Here is a 19,933-nt window from a genome sequence, read left to right as displayed (position 1 = left end):
GAGCAAGGGCTCCATTTCATTAATAAGCCAATAGATTGAATTGTTTTTTATAATTTGCTTGAAAGTGTTTTGGGGGGGGGGGGGGGCTCCCATAATGTAGACTACATGGTAAAATCTTAGCCAAAGTTTTGAGAGCATGGCTCCGAAGATATTTTCAAGTATTAGCTTGTGGAAGGCTTATGGCCAAATCTTCAAGATATTGGCGATTCTCAAATGGGCTCTAAAGTCCCAAACTCTCTAATGTGGTGTTCTCTCCTCAATATAATTATATATGCATGCATCCTCTCCATCATCCTCAAAACATTGATTACTTTGTTGAGCACCTCTTATCAAAGTAAAGGTGCTAGGGCTCACCACCACTCCATTCTTGGTTCACATAGTGATACCTTTACACAAACCAAGCAAGAGTTGTCCTTTCAATTTTGTTATAGCACTACCTTGTACATTATAGAAAAGGAGAAGAAAGCCACTAAATGGATTTGAGTACCAAATTTTCATTTGTAAAGAAAATATAAGTTATCTCTCTCTCTGTCTCTCTCTCTCTCTCTCTCTCTCTCTCTCTCTCTCGTTCAACTCTCCTCGTCGGCGGATAGATCTTTAAGGTTTCTTGGGATATTTCCCTATGACGTTAAAATTCTCTTCTTCTTCTCTCTCTTTCTCTCTCTCTCTCTCTCTCTCTCTCTCTCTCTTTGGAATCAAGCATACAGTTCATGCCTCACCGGAGATCGTTAAGGACCAGAGATCGTTAAGGTTTCCAGAATAACCTTTGCATCCCCTAAGTTTGGTAGATTGGTTATCCTAGTTCCCTTTGCACTATAATGTCTTGAGTTCAAGACTCATTGGATAGATCTTGGGATTCTTCCTACCATGTAAAAATAGATCCTACAAACACAACTCTCATCTACTTTTTACATTACATTTCCTTAGCAGGCTACTGTGATTCTTCACCTTGTTTACTCTCTAACAAAAAGAAGCAAAGACAAGGACATTCGAAAAGATGCATTCCAAATCTTCTTGTCAAAGATTTAAAACTGGAAAGAAAAGACAAGGCTCAAAGTTGAAGAATAAAAAATTAGTTTATTCATTTTCTTTCATTGCAATTGAGGTAAGAGAGTCCACACCGTGGAGTTGATAAAACTAGAATAAGTTCACATTTTACTATGCACTTTTAGAGAATCTTAAAAGAAAATCACAAATTCTTACAGAAGTGGGATGAGCCAACTACAATTGAAGTGGGATGAGCCAACTACAATTGCAACTGCACCTCTTTGAGGTGTAGCTGCTCAACCCCCCGTTTTCCAAATAATAAAAAGGTGAAAGTTCACTATGGCCTACGTAATGCTATTGAGAGGAATTTAACAAGGTGAGGAGTCACGAAGGCCTGCTAAAGTGAAGTAGGGGTGAGAGTTTTGGGCAGCAAGCATGAGATGCAAATCAAAGAAGCTGAGTGCTTGCCACGGCTCTTTTGGCTGGGCCATGTCAATGGCTTTCCGCAACAATGTCAAAATTATATTTTATCTTGAAAGTGGTGGCATATCCTCGTTTGTGATGTAAATTTCCTAGTCAAAGAAAAAATTTCTCTTTTGAAGAGTTATCAGCCCTTATTTTTTAAGGTGAAAGTTTGGTAATTGAAAGCAACAATCCAAGAAAGTAGGTCTGCCAAACGTTTTTCATTAAGCAAAATCTCTACAGATGTTGAGGTGCCTTTGAGGAGGGAAAAACAATGTATGGTACATGGAGGAGAGAAAGTGAGGGAGGTGACGTGCGTCAGTACGATCGTCAAGACAAAGTGAGATTTTTTGCTCTTGCTTGTTGTCGTGGTGGCATATAGGAGGCCAAGATGCTTCTATTTTTGGCTTTCTAAAAGAAACCCTTAGTGTTGGGCTTGGTTAGGGGGACTTTCATAGTTTGCAGTGCATGATGGAGATTTACCTTTCATCTCACATCCTGTCTTTATTTTTCTTGCATTCTATTGTTTTAGAATGCTAAAGTGAAGTTCACCTTACATAATTTTAGTAAATTTTACACACACACACACACATGTTTTTTTTTACATTAATGTATGTGTGTATGTGTGTGTGTGTGTGTGTGTGCGCACGCGCATCTAGTAGGTATCAATGTATGTATGTGTCTGTGCATAAGAGAGAGAGAGAGAGAGAGAGAGAGAGAGAGTATGCGTGTATATTTATCTATGTACCCCTATCATTGAGAATGCTTTTTTTTTTGCCATACTCACAATTGTGAGTTGAGAGACTTAATATTAACTCGAAAAGAATACAATTTTCTCAATCACTACATGTGCACCTTTAGCTGGGACTAGGATTCCATCAAATGCTTGTACACTGAAAAAGATGCTCTTACCCTGTTGAGCGTTCTAAGCAGCTCAATTCAGACCTCCATTCTTCACCCTTGTCAGTTGTCCCTCTTGCTCCTACGCCATGCATGAGCTCAGTGCTCTGACGCACAATATTGTCAAAATGAGCTACATCTAGTTTGTCCTAAAAAACTTGAAGGTTCCTAGCTTGTCAAACCTGGTTCAGGTACCAATACCTGATAATTTGCGAGCACATCAAAACGGCTTAGTTTTGGATGCCATGTCCTCCCAAGATCAGGTCATTCGTATAGAAGATGATCTTCCAAGTCCTTCTTGAGCAACATTTGCAAATCCTAGCGGCTAGCCCCTGCGAAGTAGGGCACTTGCTAAATAGATGCGGGGGTCTTCACAAGCTGCCTATATCCATAGCAAGTTTCAAAGCCGATCCCTCTAGCGTGCACCTTAATCCCAGTAGGCAAGGATCCCCATAACACTTTCCAGATGAATCTCTTTATGTATTTCTGGCCCTTTAATCTCCCTCATAGTACTAACACTCCTCTACGAGTGTTCTTCTGACTAGTTTTTCTTCCATATTTTGTTGATTGGGACAAACCAATCCATTTTGTACACCAGCACCTTGTATTTACTCCAAGTCTTGGGGAGCAGGAACACCTTGTCTTTTGGCCAATGCCAGGATCTCCAATCCAATTCTTCTCCGTTGGTAGGTGAATATAAGGATGATAGCACTTCCAAGAGTCGACCAATCAAAACCCTTTGGTACAACCTCAACTTATGCTACACCACCATGAGCTCCACATCCACCATTGAGAATGCTATTCAAGTGCCTCGCCAATTGAGCTATCAGAGTATGATGAAGCCTTTTGTTATGGTTGAATACGTTTCAATAACTACCTACAATCGTGTCAATTTTATTGTGTCTTAGTATAAAATTATATTGTCTATTCTACACACATAATCACAAATGCCCTATATGTTATGAAGAACCCCGACTGTCACAAAAGATTATTTTGATGCTTTCATGCAAACAAAATTAGCAAAATAAATCTTTTACAAATTAAAATATCAAAACATATTTCAAAGAGTCAATACTCCTCATCGTGGGATCAAACTTCTATGAATGCTCTCCTTAGTCTCTTATTCTTTATAACCTTTTTGAGCATTCCAGTAAAATCAATCCTCTCTTTATTGTGAAGGTGCATATTTTTCTATTTTGAGGTGGACATCTTACTTTTAATTTAAAGGGCAACCTTTGTTTCCATTTCTTTTTAGCAAAGCGATGCTACTTGAAGGCACACACATTGACACACTAAAAGTTAACTGATATTTCAATCGTCAACATGAAAAGGAGGTCTAATCTATACTATTATCGAAGGGGGAGGGATTCCAGCTCCCTCCCCCTTGACACATGGCACTCTGGGGTGCATTTTGCAAGTGTGTGTGAGAGAGAGTTTATCAGCCCGACAGAGGAAGGGAGGGAGAGGCTAATTCGGTGAAATGACAGGCAACGTCTGCCTTCAATTTTATTTCACACAAGGAGTTGTTCAAGTCGAACATACCAAAGAGAGAACTAACTTTCGTAGCCTGCACCACAAATGCGAGAGAGAGAGAGAGAGAGAGAGAGAGAGAGAGTCTAATGCATGTCGAGTTGAGAGGGAAACAAAGCCACAAGGTCTAGTGCATGTCGTGCTGTCAAGTTGAGATGGAAGGCAGCGGGCCAGAGGTGGCTACTGTTACGCACCTGCAAGAAGGGCTGAGCGAGGTAGCTGTGGTGGTGCATCTGCAACTGGGCTGCTTGCTGTTGCTTACCTGCAAACGACGGGCTATTTGTTGCTCAACAAACTCAAGCGCATAGTCTTCATCAGCAGCAAGTTGGAGTTCCTGATCAGCAGGTGCTCAACAACCTCATAGCCGTCCTCTTCTTCCTTCTCAATAACGCAATTTTCGGACATTCTCCCAACCACGTGTTACCCGCGCTTGCATCCGACGGGGAACAACATGAGAGAGGGGGGGATCGAGAGGAGGGGGGGGGGGTCCCCTTTGAATCTGTTGCAGCAGCCATTACTACTTGAGCATTTGGAAGATCACTAGAGCCAAATGAGGCATCAGAGGTGTATATCAAGCAGCCTGCTATAGCACTGAGTGGCACTGTGTTCTGGGGCGGCGCCTTGCACAACATGGCAACCTCTGAAATGGTCCACGATGAGAGAGTCATTGGATGATGGATCTCTTTGCTAGCCAACCTAGCCTGGCCTGGTATCAACGGCACCATGCAAGTACACCTCCTCATAGATGATGTTGCTACTATGTGTGTACAACAAAGCTTGGCGGGCGTTCATGTGTGCAGTCTATGTACACATCATCATCATGATAATTATCCTACTTTAGTTACTCCATTTTCTTTCTATACTTGTCATGAATCCTCTTACTTTGATTAAGTAGTCCATCCACCTAGACTCCAATGCAGATGCTGCAGCCACTAACAGTGTCACTATAGCTCGCACCAGTGTTTCGGAAGAACAATTTTGGCAGCAAAACATAATTCCTTTTTATCAATTTTCCAAGAGGAAATCCGGAAATTGTTTCAGCTTTCCGACCACTAATGCATCGTTGAAACCTACACCAATATTCTATAAAAGTTCATTTTGACAACTAGACACGATTTCTTAATTTTTATCGATCTTCCAAGAGGAAATTTTGAAAATGTCATAGTCGCTTGGCCACTGACGGAGCCGCTAAAGCCCGCACCAGTGTTTGGGAAACATCATTTTGGAAACCAAACACAGTTCTTTTTATCGATTCTCCAAGAGGAAATTTTGAAAATGCTATAATCGCCGACCACTGACAGCGTTACTAAAGCCTGCACCACTGCTCAGGAAAAATCATTTTGGCAACAAGACACAATTCCTTTTTATCGATATTCCAAGATGAAAATTTGAAACTTAAAGCTAAATTAAACCAATTTAAGACTATTTCTCTCAAATTCTAGGCGGGATTCTTCTCTTTTATATTGCTCTAGACTGGCATTTTTGAATTTCAAAGCAACACAGTTGTTAGCTGAAACATATGTTTCCTCAACACTAGTGCACACTACTGTCACAACTGTACTCCATACGATAGCGCACGTAACCTCTCTACAGCGTGATAACACTCAATACTACCTACAGTACATCTGGCTAAAGTCTACAGAGTTTGTCACAATTGCACTCCATACCAATAGAGCATTCAACGGCTCTATAGCATGATAACACTCAACACTATCTACATCAACATCAGGCTACAGTCTACAAATTTTGTGAGTCTACAAGCCCATATAATATGAGAAGGTCCGTTCTGGCATGCCCACTCTTCCTAGCACTGTAGAGATGATGCAGCCTACCATTGCTACCATTGTCACCAGAAGTGGGTATCAGACGCGGTAACACGGGACATCTTGGGAGCGTCTCACTGTCATGTCTACCATCTTCGTCTATAGGTAAATGGGTAAAGTATCCCCCTTCCGCTCTAGTGAGTGCACTCTGCAACACTGGACACGGGCGACACAACGAGAGAGAGAGAGAGAGAGAGAGAGAGAGACCTGTAGACCCCCCAAGCCAGGTCCCCGGCAAGCTCCAGGTGATTCGCTTGCATTTAGTTGATGAGCCTTAGCCATTCATGACATCTATACTGTTATAAAAGGGGGAGGGATATTTCCAGCACCCCCCACCCCCCCGACACGTGGTGGTAATTGCTTCATCCGATGCTCTTAGGCAAGTGTGCCCTGCACAAATGGTGTGTGTGTGTGTGTGTGTGTGTGTGTGTGTGTGTGTGTGTGTGTGTGTGTGTGAGAGAGAGAGAGAGAGAGAGAGAGAGAGAGAGAGAGAGAGAGATGGTGACATCACTAACATGCACTACCATGCAAAGGAAAATGAAACAATAGTTGCTGAGAGGGTTTGAAGGAAAAGGCAGGTAGCATTGCACTATAAAGGACTCAGCAGGCAGATGGTGACAATGTGTGTGTTTGTGTGTGTGTGTGTGGTCACCGTGGACACTTGAACTTCTGATTGTCAGTGCTCTTCGAGTCCACACACACACACACAGATTTATCATCCACTGAGGTCAGATAGAGCCTATTGGACCAAACAAAAAAAATAGTACAATGATTTGTTCGAGTGAAGGCATGGGATAAAAATCAATTAAGGACTGAGGGACCATTAATAGGGTAAAAAAACTAAGGGTAAAAAAATTAAGAGGGGTCAAGGGATGGAGGCATCATTTTAGGAGTTTGAAACTCTTGGATGACCGCTTTACCACCCCGGTAGACCACCCATCTACTATGCTTGCGGGCTTTGTGTATCTTCTTGAGCTCGCTTGCCTTGACTTTCAGCTGGTTGGTAGTCAATTCCTCTGCTATCCCTCTGCTATCCAAAACTTGGTTCCCTTGAGGAGGCGGGATTGGCGTAATAGCTTAATCCGCTCCTCCTTTGCCTTGAAGGTGATGATGCATTGTTCAAGTGGCACACGTATGTTTGTAAACCCACTTTGTACCAATGGCCTTTTTGCCAAGAGGCAAATCACATAAAGTCCATATGTCATTTTCTATAAGTGCATCATATTCTGATTGCATGGTAGCCATCCAGTTTTTTGAATTATGTGCTTCATCAAAATACAGAGGTTCCTTAACATCATGTAAGCAAGACACAGCCAAAGCATACCAATTTGATGCATAAGATGCATGGCGAGAGCCTGAACGAGTAAGACTAGACAAAGGTGCATCCAATTTACTGTCACGCAATGTATGCACCAGCCATTTTGGCATACCTCTGCTCATTTTCAACCCTTTCCTCATGAAGTACATCATGTACATCTGCATCAGTAATAGGCTGCTCTATAACATTTTTGGAAACCCCCATAGGCTGTACATTTGCCTCATTGAAATTTACATTCGAACTTCCACCACTGGATAGAGGCAAAAAAGTGTCATAAATGTCCTGTGAGCTTACATTACTGTCTCTAGTACATGACAGCAAGGGCTGAACAGAATCTTTCACAAACACTACATTCCGTGAAACCAGAATACGCTTTGTTTGTGGATGATACAACCTGTAACTTTGCTTGCAAAACTATAACCAACAAAAATACATTTGAGAGCCTTATCATCCAATTTTCTGCGTTGTGTTTGTGGCACCAAAGCATATGCCAAACAGTCAAAAACACACATGCGGGTCAATAGAAGGCTTTCTATCATGCCATGCTTCATATGGAGTAATAGACTGCAAAGCTTTTGTAGGACACCTGTTAAGTACATAAGTGGCACACATGATGCCCTCAAGCCAAAAAGAATGTGGCAAAGATTGACTTTTGACCATACATCGTGTCATTTCTGTAAGTGACCTATTTTTCCTCTCAGCTACACCATTTTCTTGAGGTGTATAAGGCATTGTACATTGGTGTTTTATCCCATGACTAGCCAGAAATGCATTAAATTCATGAGACATATACTCCCCCCCCTTGAACGAACAAAAAATACATTTGAGAGCCTTATCATCCAATTTTCTGTGTTGTGTTTGTGGCACCAAAGCATATGCCAAACAGTCAAAAACACACATGCGGGTCAATAGAAGGCTTTCTATCATGCCATGCTTCATATGGAGTAATAGACTGCAAAGCTTTTGTAGGACACCTGTTAAGTACATAAGTGGCACACATGATGCCCTCAAGCCAAAAAGAATGTGGCAAAGATTGACTTTTGACCATACATCGTGCCATTTCTGTAAGTGACCTATTTTTCCTCTCAGCTACACCATTCTCTTGAGGTGTATAAGGCATTGTACATTGGTGTTTTATCCCACGACTAGCCAGAAATGCATTAAATTCATGAGACATATACTCCCCCCCCTTGAACGAAACGAAGGGTGCCCATAGTACATTTCGAGACATTCTCAGCCATAGCCAAAAATTATTTAAAGCACATAAAAACTTCGGACTTCTCTTTAAGAGGAAATACCCATGCATGCCTGGAGTGATCATCAATGAAAGTCACAAAGTAAAGGTGATTTCCCAAGGATAGAGTTTGCATTGGCCCACAAACATCACTATGCACAAGCTGCAACCTACATGTGGCCCTAGCTGAACCATCCTTTGGAAACTTAGAACGCTACATTTTGCCCAAAATACAGCCTTCACAAACATGTTTGATAGGTGCTTCAAGAGGCGGCAAAGAAGCAATCATATCAGATTTCTGCAAACACAAAAAACTGGCAAAATTCAGATGCCCAAAACGTGCATGCCAGAGTTTTGCATCTGAAACAACCCTTGAATTTTCAATTGCATTTGCAAAACTTGTCCACACTTGTCATACAAAGTGAGCTTATACAGCCCATGACACAAAAGCCTAGATGCAACAATTTCATCACCAAAACTGAGATCATGAACTGTACATCTGTCATCCACAAATTTGACTACAAGTCCAAGTCTAGCAAGTGTAGATACAGAAAAAATATTCTTCTTGATCCCAAGTACATAAAGTGTGAAATAATTTCCATTTGTAGCAATAAGCACAATCTTTCCAACTCCCTGAACTGGATAAGAGGCATTGTTGGCACAAGTGATTGAATTCCCAAGAGGGACAGGCTCGAGAAAGGTAAACAATTCACAATGTGAGGTAATGTGCTTTGTAGCACCACTATTGAAATACCACACATGTGAATCTGCAGCAAGTGACATGCATGCATCATGGACAATACGATTGTAAGTGCACTCTGCACTAAAATCCCATTCTGCATCAACATCAGCATCACAATCTCCTTTCACAGAAGACTCAACAATGGCTGCATTTGTAGTGGAACCAGCATTTGCAATGGAGCCACCCTCTTTCTTCTTAGCCTCTTTGGCCTTGAACTTAGGACACTGCTTGATCAAGTGATCATTAGCTTTACAATAATGGCAATGCATCTTCTTTTTGCCCTTATCACCAGAATTGCCAAACAAAGTGTTACCATCAGAAGCATTGGGAACAAAAGTTTTGCCACTCGTAACAGAACCATAAGAAGTGTTTGCATTACTATTACCACCCTTTCTTTGAGAAGCAATAAAAGCTTGTTCAAGTGCATGTTGTCTAGTCCTATTCTTTCTGGAAAGTGACTCTTACAATAGAAATGTGCACAATGCATCAAACTTAACAACTTCAGGATTTCCTTGGGTCATAAGTCTCCAAGTACTAGCAAAAGTCTGGTAAGAATCTGGCAAGGCATCAAGAACAGTCTGCACAAGGGAACTGTCTAAAATGACTTCACCTGTAGAAATAAGTTGCTCATTGATATCCTTGACACTAGCAAGGAAAGTGTCCATATCATCTTCCTCATGCATAATCTTCGATTCCAGTTCTTTATGCGCTAAGCAATTTTAGCCTCATTGCGGCTTCCATAAAGACCAGCCAGAATATCCCAAGCCTATTTTGTAGATTTTGTTCTACGAATGTGAGGAGTAATGGTGCACTTTACAGACAACGCAATCAACGCATGAGCCTACGCATCCTTTACATCCCAACGAGCTTGTTCTGCCGTAGGCAAAACATCTCTAACAGCAGCAATCCTTGCAGCAAGACCTGCAACATCCTTAATATCGCCTACTATTTCAAACCAAGACGTACATCAATGCCCGACACAGTATTCCAGACGTCCTTTGACACAAGAACATGTTGCATCATGTAAGCCCACATAGGGTAATTGTCCCCATTCAACCTGTCCTCAGTAGCAAACACCTTGAACACATCTGTGTTGTTGTCAGCCATGGAAAATGTCCGCACAGGATGTGAAAACTGAGTAAGACTAGCACATGCTATATAGCACAACCCGTAGTAGACTGTATGGGACCTGTTATGCAAAAAACGGTATTGACAGAAATTCTGCACTAAATGACAAAATTGCATGTGCAGAACTGCTTGTAGTGGAAACGGAGGCCGAAATGAGCCCGAATCAAAAATTTCAGCAGACTAAGCTCTACGAGCTTACCCGAAATTTTTGTCAACCTGCAAATGCTCACCAAAGCTCACGGAAATGGAAGAAAGCAAGCAGGCGTGTGTGCTGGAGCTGCTGGCGACTAAGCCCGGGAGGATGCAACATGCTCTGATACCAATTGTTGGAATTAGGGTTGCAAAGAAACGCATACAGCTTGGAGAAGGCGAAGGAAGCTCAAGGCACACAACTAAGAGTGTATTAATTAGTGTGCAATAGAAAGATAGATAGCGCTAGAGTGATGGACGTATATACAATGTACGGGGAAAAAAACCTACTAAAGAGGGAAAAAATGCCCGACGGTCTTAGTGTGTTCACACACATCACTACCACATGTATATGGTAATAGCAGGGGTAACCTTTTGGACTAAATATGAAGGTTTTTACACTAAATGCTCCTTTACCTTCACGTTTTGTACGTTTTCTAAACTTTAAATTTAAATTCATCATGCACTTAAAAAAAGTTTATCACCATGTTGGAGCATCTTTCTCTTTGGGCTGTGGATTTTCCAGATGCCAATGATGGTGATGGTGCACATGTTCACGTTCGATCCCCTCAAGAAGCATCTAAAAAAAACAGATACAGTAGAAACTCAACAACGCTTCAAGCAAGCGGCACAGCCTCTTTCTTGGGAATACAGACCTCCTACGTGGCCTCCTGCATAGGAACACATACCACAACAAAAATAGAGGAGATTAAGATGCCAATTACTATATATAAGGGGGAAGGGATTCCGACCCCCTCCCCCTGCCATGTGTTGTGAGTTGCTTGCTTCGAGGATGCTTCAGTGAGTGAACTCTACACATAGGCCAAAAAGCGATACACACAATCTAGAGAGAGAGAGAGAGAGAGAGAGCTTTTCTTGATCTTTTTTCATGAAATTTGTCAAGAGCAAGGGGCTTGACCGCCGCCGAAGGTGGCGTCGTTTTACTAATCACTATAAGAAATAATAAAGTTTGAAATATGAGTGGAAGGTACCATTAACAAACCAAAAAGAAATGAAAAAAAAGGCCTAACAATTATCAACACCCTCACTTTTATGCAAAATGGACACATGTCCAACATCGGTTCAATATGCATTGACGGTCCAGAATTTGCACCAATTCCCCAGCCCCCTCTCTATGGCCTTTTGTAGGCCAATAATAAGGGGATTTTTTTCTCTAAAATTGCCGAAGCTCATTAATTAGTGCCGTAAATTCTAACATTCCCTTTGAATCTACGAAATTGAAGGAAAAATCAAAATTGCCTCTTATCACCATCATCGCTTGTGTAGAGGGAGCCTCCTTTGCCATTGCAACTTATGTGCTCTGCTCTCTCTCTCTCTCTCTCTCTCTCTCTCTCTCTCTCTCTCTCTCTCTCTCTCTCTCTCTCTCTCTGTGGCTTCGCATTGCTACGCTTCATGCCATCTCCCCTCTCTCTTACTTCTTGAGTCCGGATCGTTTCCCATTGAGGTCTTGGGCATGCAAAGGGTTGTGGAGTACATGCTTAAGACACAACGTAGGCCTTTGCATCGACTTCCTAGAATCACATATGAAGAAAGTCAAAAGGTCCAAAAAACATGCAAGAGCAAAATACTAAGTTCGGGGTGGATGCTTGACATCAAGAAATGGTTTGGAAGATGGGATGCATGTCACTTGGTCAAGGATGCGTCGATCGACTCCCAAGTTAATGAGGCCTTCTTACAACGCCAATGTATCACGGCTTGGGAGAAATCCGGAGGTTCTCGCTTCAGCCATTATACCACACACGTTGCCCCAAACTACAAATCTCTCTTCTTCTCCAAACGAGGTAACCGAATCCATCCCTACATCATTGCGCCCATCCCGTTGAGTGTGATTCACACCATTGCCTCCATTCATCTTAGCTCCCATTCTCTACGCTACGAGAGAGGACGTTGGGGCACTGGCGAGGAGTCTCATTGACTTTGCACCTTATGCCCTTGTCAAGTGCGAGAGAATGAGTACCACACTACTTGAGTGCTCAGCTTTTGACCACATTAGGTCCTCTTTTCCCCATATATTCAGCCATGAGCTCTCTCTACATACCTTCCTCTCCCAATCACGATGTGGACTCTCTATTGTGATGCTCATTTCAGCCAATTTTGAGCATCGAGAGTCACTTATGACCTCCACTCACACCACGTGACATGTTCATTTGGTCCCATAGGTCATATTTGACCTCCGAGGACAATAATAGAACTATCTCTCTCTCTCTCTCTCTCTCTCTCTCTCTCTCTCTCTCTCTCTCTCTCTCTCTCTCTCTCTCTCTCTCTCTCTCTCTCTCTCTCCCCTTCTCCGAGCGCGGTAACCGAACCCATCCCTACATCCTTGAGCCCATCCCATTGAGTGCGATCTGCACCATTGCCTCCATTCATCTTAGTTCCCATTCTCTACGCTGCGAGACAAGATGTTGGGGCACTGGCGAGGAGTCTCATCGACTTTGCACCTTATTCCCTCGTCAAATGCAAGAGAGTGAGTACCACACACACTACTTGAGTGCTCAGCTTTTGACCACATTAGGTCCTCTTTTCCCCATATATTTAGCCATGAGCTCTCCCTACATACCTTCCTCTCCTAACCACGATGTGGACTCTCTATTGCGATGCTCATTTTAGCCATTTTTTAGCGCATTGAGAGTCACTTATGACCTCCACTCACAGCACGTGACATGTTCATTTGGTCCCATAGGTCATTTGACCTACGAGGACGATAATAGAATTATCTATCTATCTAGCTATCTCTTTGTGGATCCGCATTGCTACACTTCATGCCATCTCCCCCCCCCCCCCCTCTCTCTCTCTCTCTCTCTCTCTCTCTCTCGGCTCTGCACTAATGTGGCGCTCCCTCCCTCTTCCCATTCACGCTTTGCATTTGTCTTTGTGCCATCACTTCCAACACCTACAGAGGCATGCCATATACTGTTGTGGGAAAGAGGAGAAAAAATATCATAGTGCTTATGCTACCGAACATGTGCTCTCTCTCTCTCTCTCTCTCTCTCTCTCCAACCCCCCCTCCACGTGCATTGAAGATTCATTTCAGTTTGGGCTGACCATCCCAGCCTGGAAAACTTGCTATTCACTATGCAAACCCTCTGTTCCCCTCCTCAATGTTGCCATTGCTACCATCTGGCACCCATATGTCGTCTTGCCATTTGTCCATGCATTGTGTTGCTCGCCCTTATGCGAACAGTTGGCCTTTCCATGTACCCCTGTTTTTTCCATCTAGCTAAGTTCCCTTTCAAAACCAAGGGATCTAATCACATTCAATTCAATCTGCATCGCCATGGAGGCAAATAGCAGAGAGAGAGAGAGAGAGAGAGAGAGAGAGAGAGAGAGAAACATGAATTTTTTCTCCCTGCTATACGTGAATCATAGATAGTAACAAAGACAGAGAGAGAGAGACACGCAAAAGCAACACTCCCCTGCATGCTCCTTGACTCGCTCTAGCACCCTCAATTCCTATGCTTGTCCATTGCACCCTCGCCTACCATCTTCGGCCCATCTAGCTTGAAGTTGCGGCTCCACATGAGAGTGACATGGCAAAACCCCGAGAGCTCCCCAATGCAATCACCCAATTAAAAATGCATCATTTCTCTCTATCTTCCTCTCTCCATCGCCTCTCGTGCCCAATTTTTCTTTTGCATTCACTTTTCCACTTAAAAGAATTGTTGGAATTAGGGTTGCAGGAAAACACACACAGCTTGGAGAAAATAAAGGAAGCTCAAGGCACACAACCAAAAGTGTATTACTTAGTGTGCAATGGAAATATAGATATCCCTAGAATGATGGGCGTATATACAATGCACAGAGGAAAAAACCTCCTAGTGAGGGAAAAAATACCCCGGTGGTGTCACACATCACTACCGGATGTATATGGTAACAAATCCCCCCTGGAGTGATGCGGTAAACGAGAGCTTACACATGAGTAAATGGAAGTGCCATGCCTTGAGGACATGATTAGTCCACAAAGGGGAGTAAGCCCAAAGCTTTGCAGAAAGCTTTCAACTTCTCACGAGACAATGCCTTTTTGAAAAGATCTGCAAGGTTGTCCTGTGTTGGCACATAAGCCAAGCTGATCTCTCCTGCTGAGAGCCTCTCCCTCACATAGTGGTAATGCACCTCAACGTGCTTTGTGTGAGCATGAAAAATTGGGTTCCTCGCAACTGCCAATGCGCTCTGACTATCAGTGTGGATAGTGTTGGCAGTGTCTTGTCCAACACCCAAATCAGCCATAAGGCGTCTGAGCCATACACACTCAAACGTAGCTGTGAAGACTGCCCTGTACTCAGCCTCACAACTGGAAGTGGCCACAATAGGTTGCTTCTTGCTCAACCATGATATGCATGAGCTACCAAGCATGAAACAGAAATCATTTGTCAAAACAACCAACCCAATCTGAGTCCAAAAAGCATGTAAGTCTGGCGGTAATGATCCCCCCTTGGGATAAAACAAGCCAAGATGTAAAGTGCCACTCAAGTAGCAAAAAATCCTCTTGACAGCCTGCCAATGCTTAGACTCTAGGCTATGCATAAAGTTGCCGACCTATGAGACTGCTCTGATATCAGCCTCATGTTGCATACATAAATGAGGCATCCAACAACAATTTGGTAATAAGTGACATATGCAGGATCACCAACATCATGAAGACTCAATTTCAAACCTATTTCCATGGGAGTGGCATAGGTTTGCAATCCTCAAATCCAAACTTACATAGCAATGTCTCTGTAACTTTAATGACACAAGGCAATACCACCATCACACTGCTCAAATTATATACCCAAGTAATGATGCAACATGAAGACTCAATTTCAAACCTACTTCCATGGGAGTGGCAATAGATTTACAATCGTCAAGTCCAAACTTACATAGCAAAGTCTCGATGTAACTTTAATGACACAAGGCAATACCACCATCACACTGCTTAAATTATATACCCAAGTAATGATGCAACAACCCCAAATCTTTCATCTTGAAAGTAGCATTCAAATCAGCCTTAAATTCAGCAATATGTTTCTCATTTGGTCCAATGATCAAAAAATCATCAGCATAAAGAACCACAATGAGAAGTATATCACCCTCACGCTTTACATACAATGTGCTTTATGTTGGACTATTATGAAAGCCTCATTTGACCAAATGAGTGTCACCCTTCTCATACCAAGCACGAGGAGATTACTTCAACGCATACAAAGCTTTGTTACATTTCCACACCTTATCCTCTTATCCTTTCTTGACAAAACCGCGAGGCTGCGTCATATAAACTTCATCAAATATGTCACCAATTAAGAAAGCAGTAACAATGTCTGATTGATGTACATCCCAATCAAAATAAGTTTTCAATGCACATAGAAAATGCGCAGTAGTCATATGACAAGTGGCAGCAAAAGTCTCTTCATAATCTATGCATTTTGGTTGTGCATAACCCTTTGCAACAAGTCGAGCCTTATTGAGATTACGTTTCAACTTGTAAACCCACTTCGTACCAATGGCCATTTTTCCAGGAGGCAAATCACATAATATTATGGAAATGGCCTAAAAACTTTGAGAGTAGTGGAATTAGGGAATTAGATAAAGCACTTTTGTGAGACTACTTTGTGAGCATAGCGAGTATTCTTAAGTGATGGTAGCTGTCATAAAACATAATATCTATCTTTACCAAATGATTTTCTCATATTAAATTGATCATCTAATATGGGAAGATAAAAGGGAACAAGAGTTAGGATATAGATATGCGCTTCTAAACCTATCTCAACAGGAGACCAAAAGGAGAATTGGTTGCATCTCAATAGGGGTCCAAAAGGAGACGGTCTACCAAAGAGCAATGTGCAATAAATGCTTCTAGATTTACCTCAACAAGGGACCGAGAGGAGAGATGGTTACATCTCAATAGGGGTCAAAAAGGAGGTAGTCTATCAAAGAGCAACGTGCATCTAATGGATCTTAAAAGACGTTAGGGTTAGCTTCATTAAAGACCTGCAAAAGTTAGTGTAAGAGAGTCCTTTGACCTTAGGCAAGCTAAGGTTGACTTTGAGGTGGGAATCCTACCCAAGCATGAGGTGCTTGTCGGCTTGCTAAGTGTTTTGTGGGAACCTTGCCCAAAAGCTTGAGGTGTTTCTCACATGCTTAAATGACTAAGGTTCTTGAAATGTTCAATTCAAAGATAAACTCACAAGAGGCATAAAACATTTCCATGCTTGATTGACTAAGTGCTTGAAGTATTCAATTCAAACCAAATGACTTAATAAGCATAAAAGACACATGTTCAAATGATCCTCCACATGTGGCCCTCATGATGTGTTTGAATCCTATTGGATAGGTTTTAAACAGGTCCAATGAGAATTTAGATACATAAAAATAAATAATTAAGTTCTTCCTCTCAAAGAGGAAAAAGAGGACACGTGTCCAAATGAAATAATTAAATAATACAAGAGAGAGAGAGATAGAGAGAGAAAGAGACGGAGAGAGAAAGGTGTGGACCAAGCATGAGAGGGGGGTATCCTCTCCCACTCTCTCTCTCTCTCTCTCTCTCTCTCTCTCATTGTGTGGAGTGCAAAGTGCAAGAGCTCCATCTCCTTCTCCAAGCCTACACCAACAATCTTGGCTATGGAATGGAAAGCCAACCAAGAGACATGCTTCAATGCTTAAGCTTGCCATCTTCTTCATCTTCAATACTATGCTATTATGCTATGCTAAGCAAGAAGAGTGATGATAAGTGAGAAACTATTTCTTTCTTCTATGAATGATTCTTCTTCCTCTTCCCTACCCTCATTCCCCACTAGTTCTCTCCACCTTCGAAGGTGTTTGAGGCCTTGGGATAGTTAATGCTTTGTGCAAAGTTTATGTTATGTTCGTGATGCATGAAGCTTTCCATCTTCATCGCATCACCAAGGTCACAAGGAACACAAAGATTGTATTGTACCAAGTCTCTCTTGATGGGAGAATCTATATTACAAATGCCTTTTGGAGGGGGGACCGGCTCCAAGTAAATCCGGTCATCAACTATTTTCATGTTCTCTAATACTCTCTCTCTTGCAAAAGTATTGTTCATGCAAAGTTAATTAAGTACTATGTTTATGTTGCTACCATCAATTAAGTTCACCCCCTATGTTTTCAAAGTAATCTCACAAAAATGCTTAATTCCGCTATTCTCAAAGTTCATAGGCCATTTCCGTTACATTGGTCTCAGAGCATTTGGTTTCTCTTTTCTTGCTTAAGAAGAGAGGTCCTAAAGTAGCCTATTTATGGTTGATTTTGTTAATTATATTAGGGTAATTGGCATTGGGATCTATATGTTGTTGAGCACACTATGTGGGATATGGTGCACACCTCGGGAGCTTTGGTCTTAATAATGGGGTCTCTTTAGACTTGCCTATGGTTTTGCCATTATTGAACCATAAAGAGTCCGAAAGGAGCTATCCCTCGATAATTTTGCTATGTTAGACCCACCCCACTACTCTCTATAATTAACCAATTTGAGCCGTGGATGTAGATACTTAAGTGCTTATTTTCAAAGGCGCTTTGAATTCCCAAAAAAACACTAAGTAAACACATAAGTGTAATTAGCATGGCTGAAAATAACCAAAAGAGTAGAATGAACATTGATAACTTTGATTTTGCACATGAAGGTGCTAATGATGATGCCCCCATGTTTATCGATTATCTTGTTACTAGGTTGCAGCAAGCTATGGGCAACCCTACTTTGCAAGCCAAAGTTACCCAACAACTTCGTGCTTATGGGATTTCCCTTCCTCTCCAAGAGGAGAGAGAGTTTAGGAGGCCTCTTTATGAGACTTCCAAAAGAAGACTCTCTCCCATAAGAGAGGAGGAATCCAAAGAACAAGAAGGGAGTGAATCCCTAAGTTCCTCTAAAGCTCCATGACGATGGCGGTCTAGACTATCATCAACTCCTTACAAGAGAGGAAATGGTCAACCCATAGTGCTTCTCTTGGTCACTTTGAAAGGGAAGAGAGGAAACAAAGAAAGAAAAAGGCAAGAAAGAGGTCACCCTCTTCTCCTTCTTCTTCACTTCCTCCTCTTCTGACAAACGCTATGTCTATTATTGAGAATACAAGAGGGGAGGCGTTCGCAAATCATACCCTGCATGGCGAAGGTCACAAAAGCCCAAGAAGTCCAAAGAGGGAGAAAAGAGTATCTCTTTTCTCAGCTATGATGGCACCTTTGGTGCCACTGACAAAGTATTGGCCTTCATCCAATAATTCAATGTGGCCTTTGGAGATGAGGACTTCACGGAGTCCTCCAAGCTACACCATGTAGCTATGCACTTCTAGAAATCTGCTCGTCAATGATGGGCTAGCCTTCATGGGGCAACGGCAAAGCCCCAAAGACATAGAACTCTACGAGTTTCCATAATGAAGAAATTCCTTGCAAGCGATCCCAAGGACAAAGTGCTCATCGACAAATGGCGAAGTTTGAAGCTACTCTTCAACCACAAATATGGAGACAAGTTTTGGGATCTACATCTCAAATCTACAGTTTTCCAAAGGATAGACTTTGTCAAACAAAAGTAACAATTTTGTGCGGGATTACCTGAAGAAATGGCCGAGTATGTCAACTCACAACGGCCTAGCACCATCACTGAAGTGATCCACCACACTATGGTTGCTTCAAGGATCAATTTCCAACAAGGGGTGAGAAGAAATTTCAAGCCCATGGAAAACAAGGATGGAAATGAAGCTAAAGGGAAGAGCAATGCTCAAAACTCTTCCCAAGGCAACACCAACACCACCAACAACAAGGCCAAGAAGAAAGGAGCTTACAAAGGTAAAGTTAAGCTCTTTCCCGAAGAATTAGAGGCCTTTCATAAAGATCATAAATGATTTAAGCGCGGGGAGCAAAGACATGGTTATCGTTCTTGTCCCAAAAGAAATGTACTCAATGACACTCCTAGAGCTTCCATGGTTCAAGATCCAAAAGAAGATACTCATTTCAAAGGCTCATACCTCTCCTATGCTTGGGGAAAAGTAAGAGAGCATGATGCCCTTATTCTCTTTGACCCTGGCTCTACTCACAACTTCATATCAATGCAGTTGGCCACTAAGTTGAGTACTCAAGCTTTTGAGATGGGAAACACTGTAACTACCAATGGAGCTTTCAAGGGATAGCAAGCCTCCGTTACTCCCTTGATTGGGAAGTTGAGGCTTCATGTCCAAAGCTATGTCGCCAAAGAAGACTTTTTTTAATCTCTCCTCAAACATGAGGATGTTATCCTAGGGGAACCATGGTTCAACCGCATGGTTGCCAACATGAAGTTCCTTGAAAGGAGAATCTATTTCACCTACAGGGAAAAGAGCATGTACATAAATTCTAAAGAGTCGAGGAACACCATATCCCTGGTAAATACGCTTGCTTTTGATAAGTCAATGAAAAGCTCTATTTTTGCGTATATGATTTTTGTTAGAGAATCTATAAATAATTCTAATGTTTTTCACAAGTAGCATTAACGGGAATCCAAGAGGAATTAGACTTGTTTAATTTCCTAAATGGATTCCAAGATGTTTTCATTGATGACATCCCTAGTTAGCTACCTCCAAAACGAGGGGATGACGACCATGCAATAGAGCTTCTACTAGGAAGCTCATCGCCTAATA

Source organism: Adiantum capillus-veneris, chromosome 3 (assembly GCF_014529385.1).
Source record: "Adiantum capillus-veneris isolate H3 chromosome 3, ASM1452938v2, whole genome shotgun sequence".
NCBI classification, from domain to species: domain Eukaryota; kingdom Viridiplantae; phylum Streptophyta; class Polypodiopsida; order Polypodiales; family Pteridaceae; genus Adiantum; species Adiantum capillus-veneris.
The sequence above is the reverse complement of the archived record's forward strand: the minus strand, read 5'-3'. Positions refer to the sequence as shown.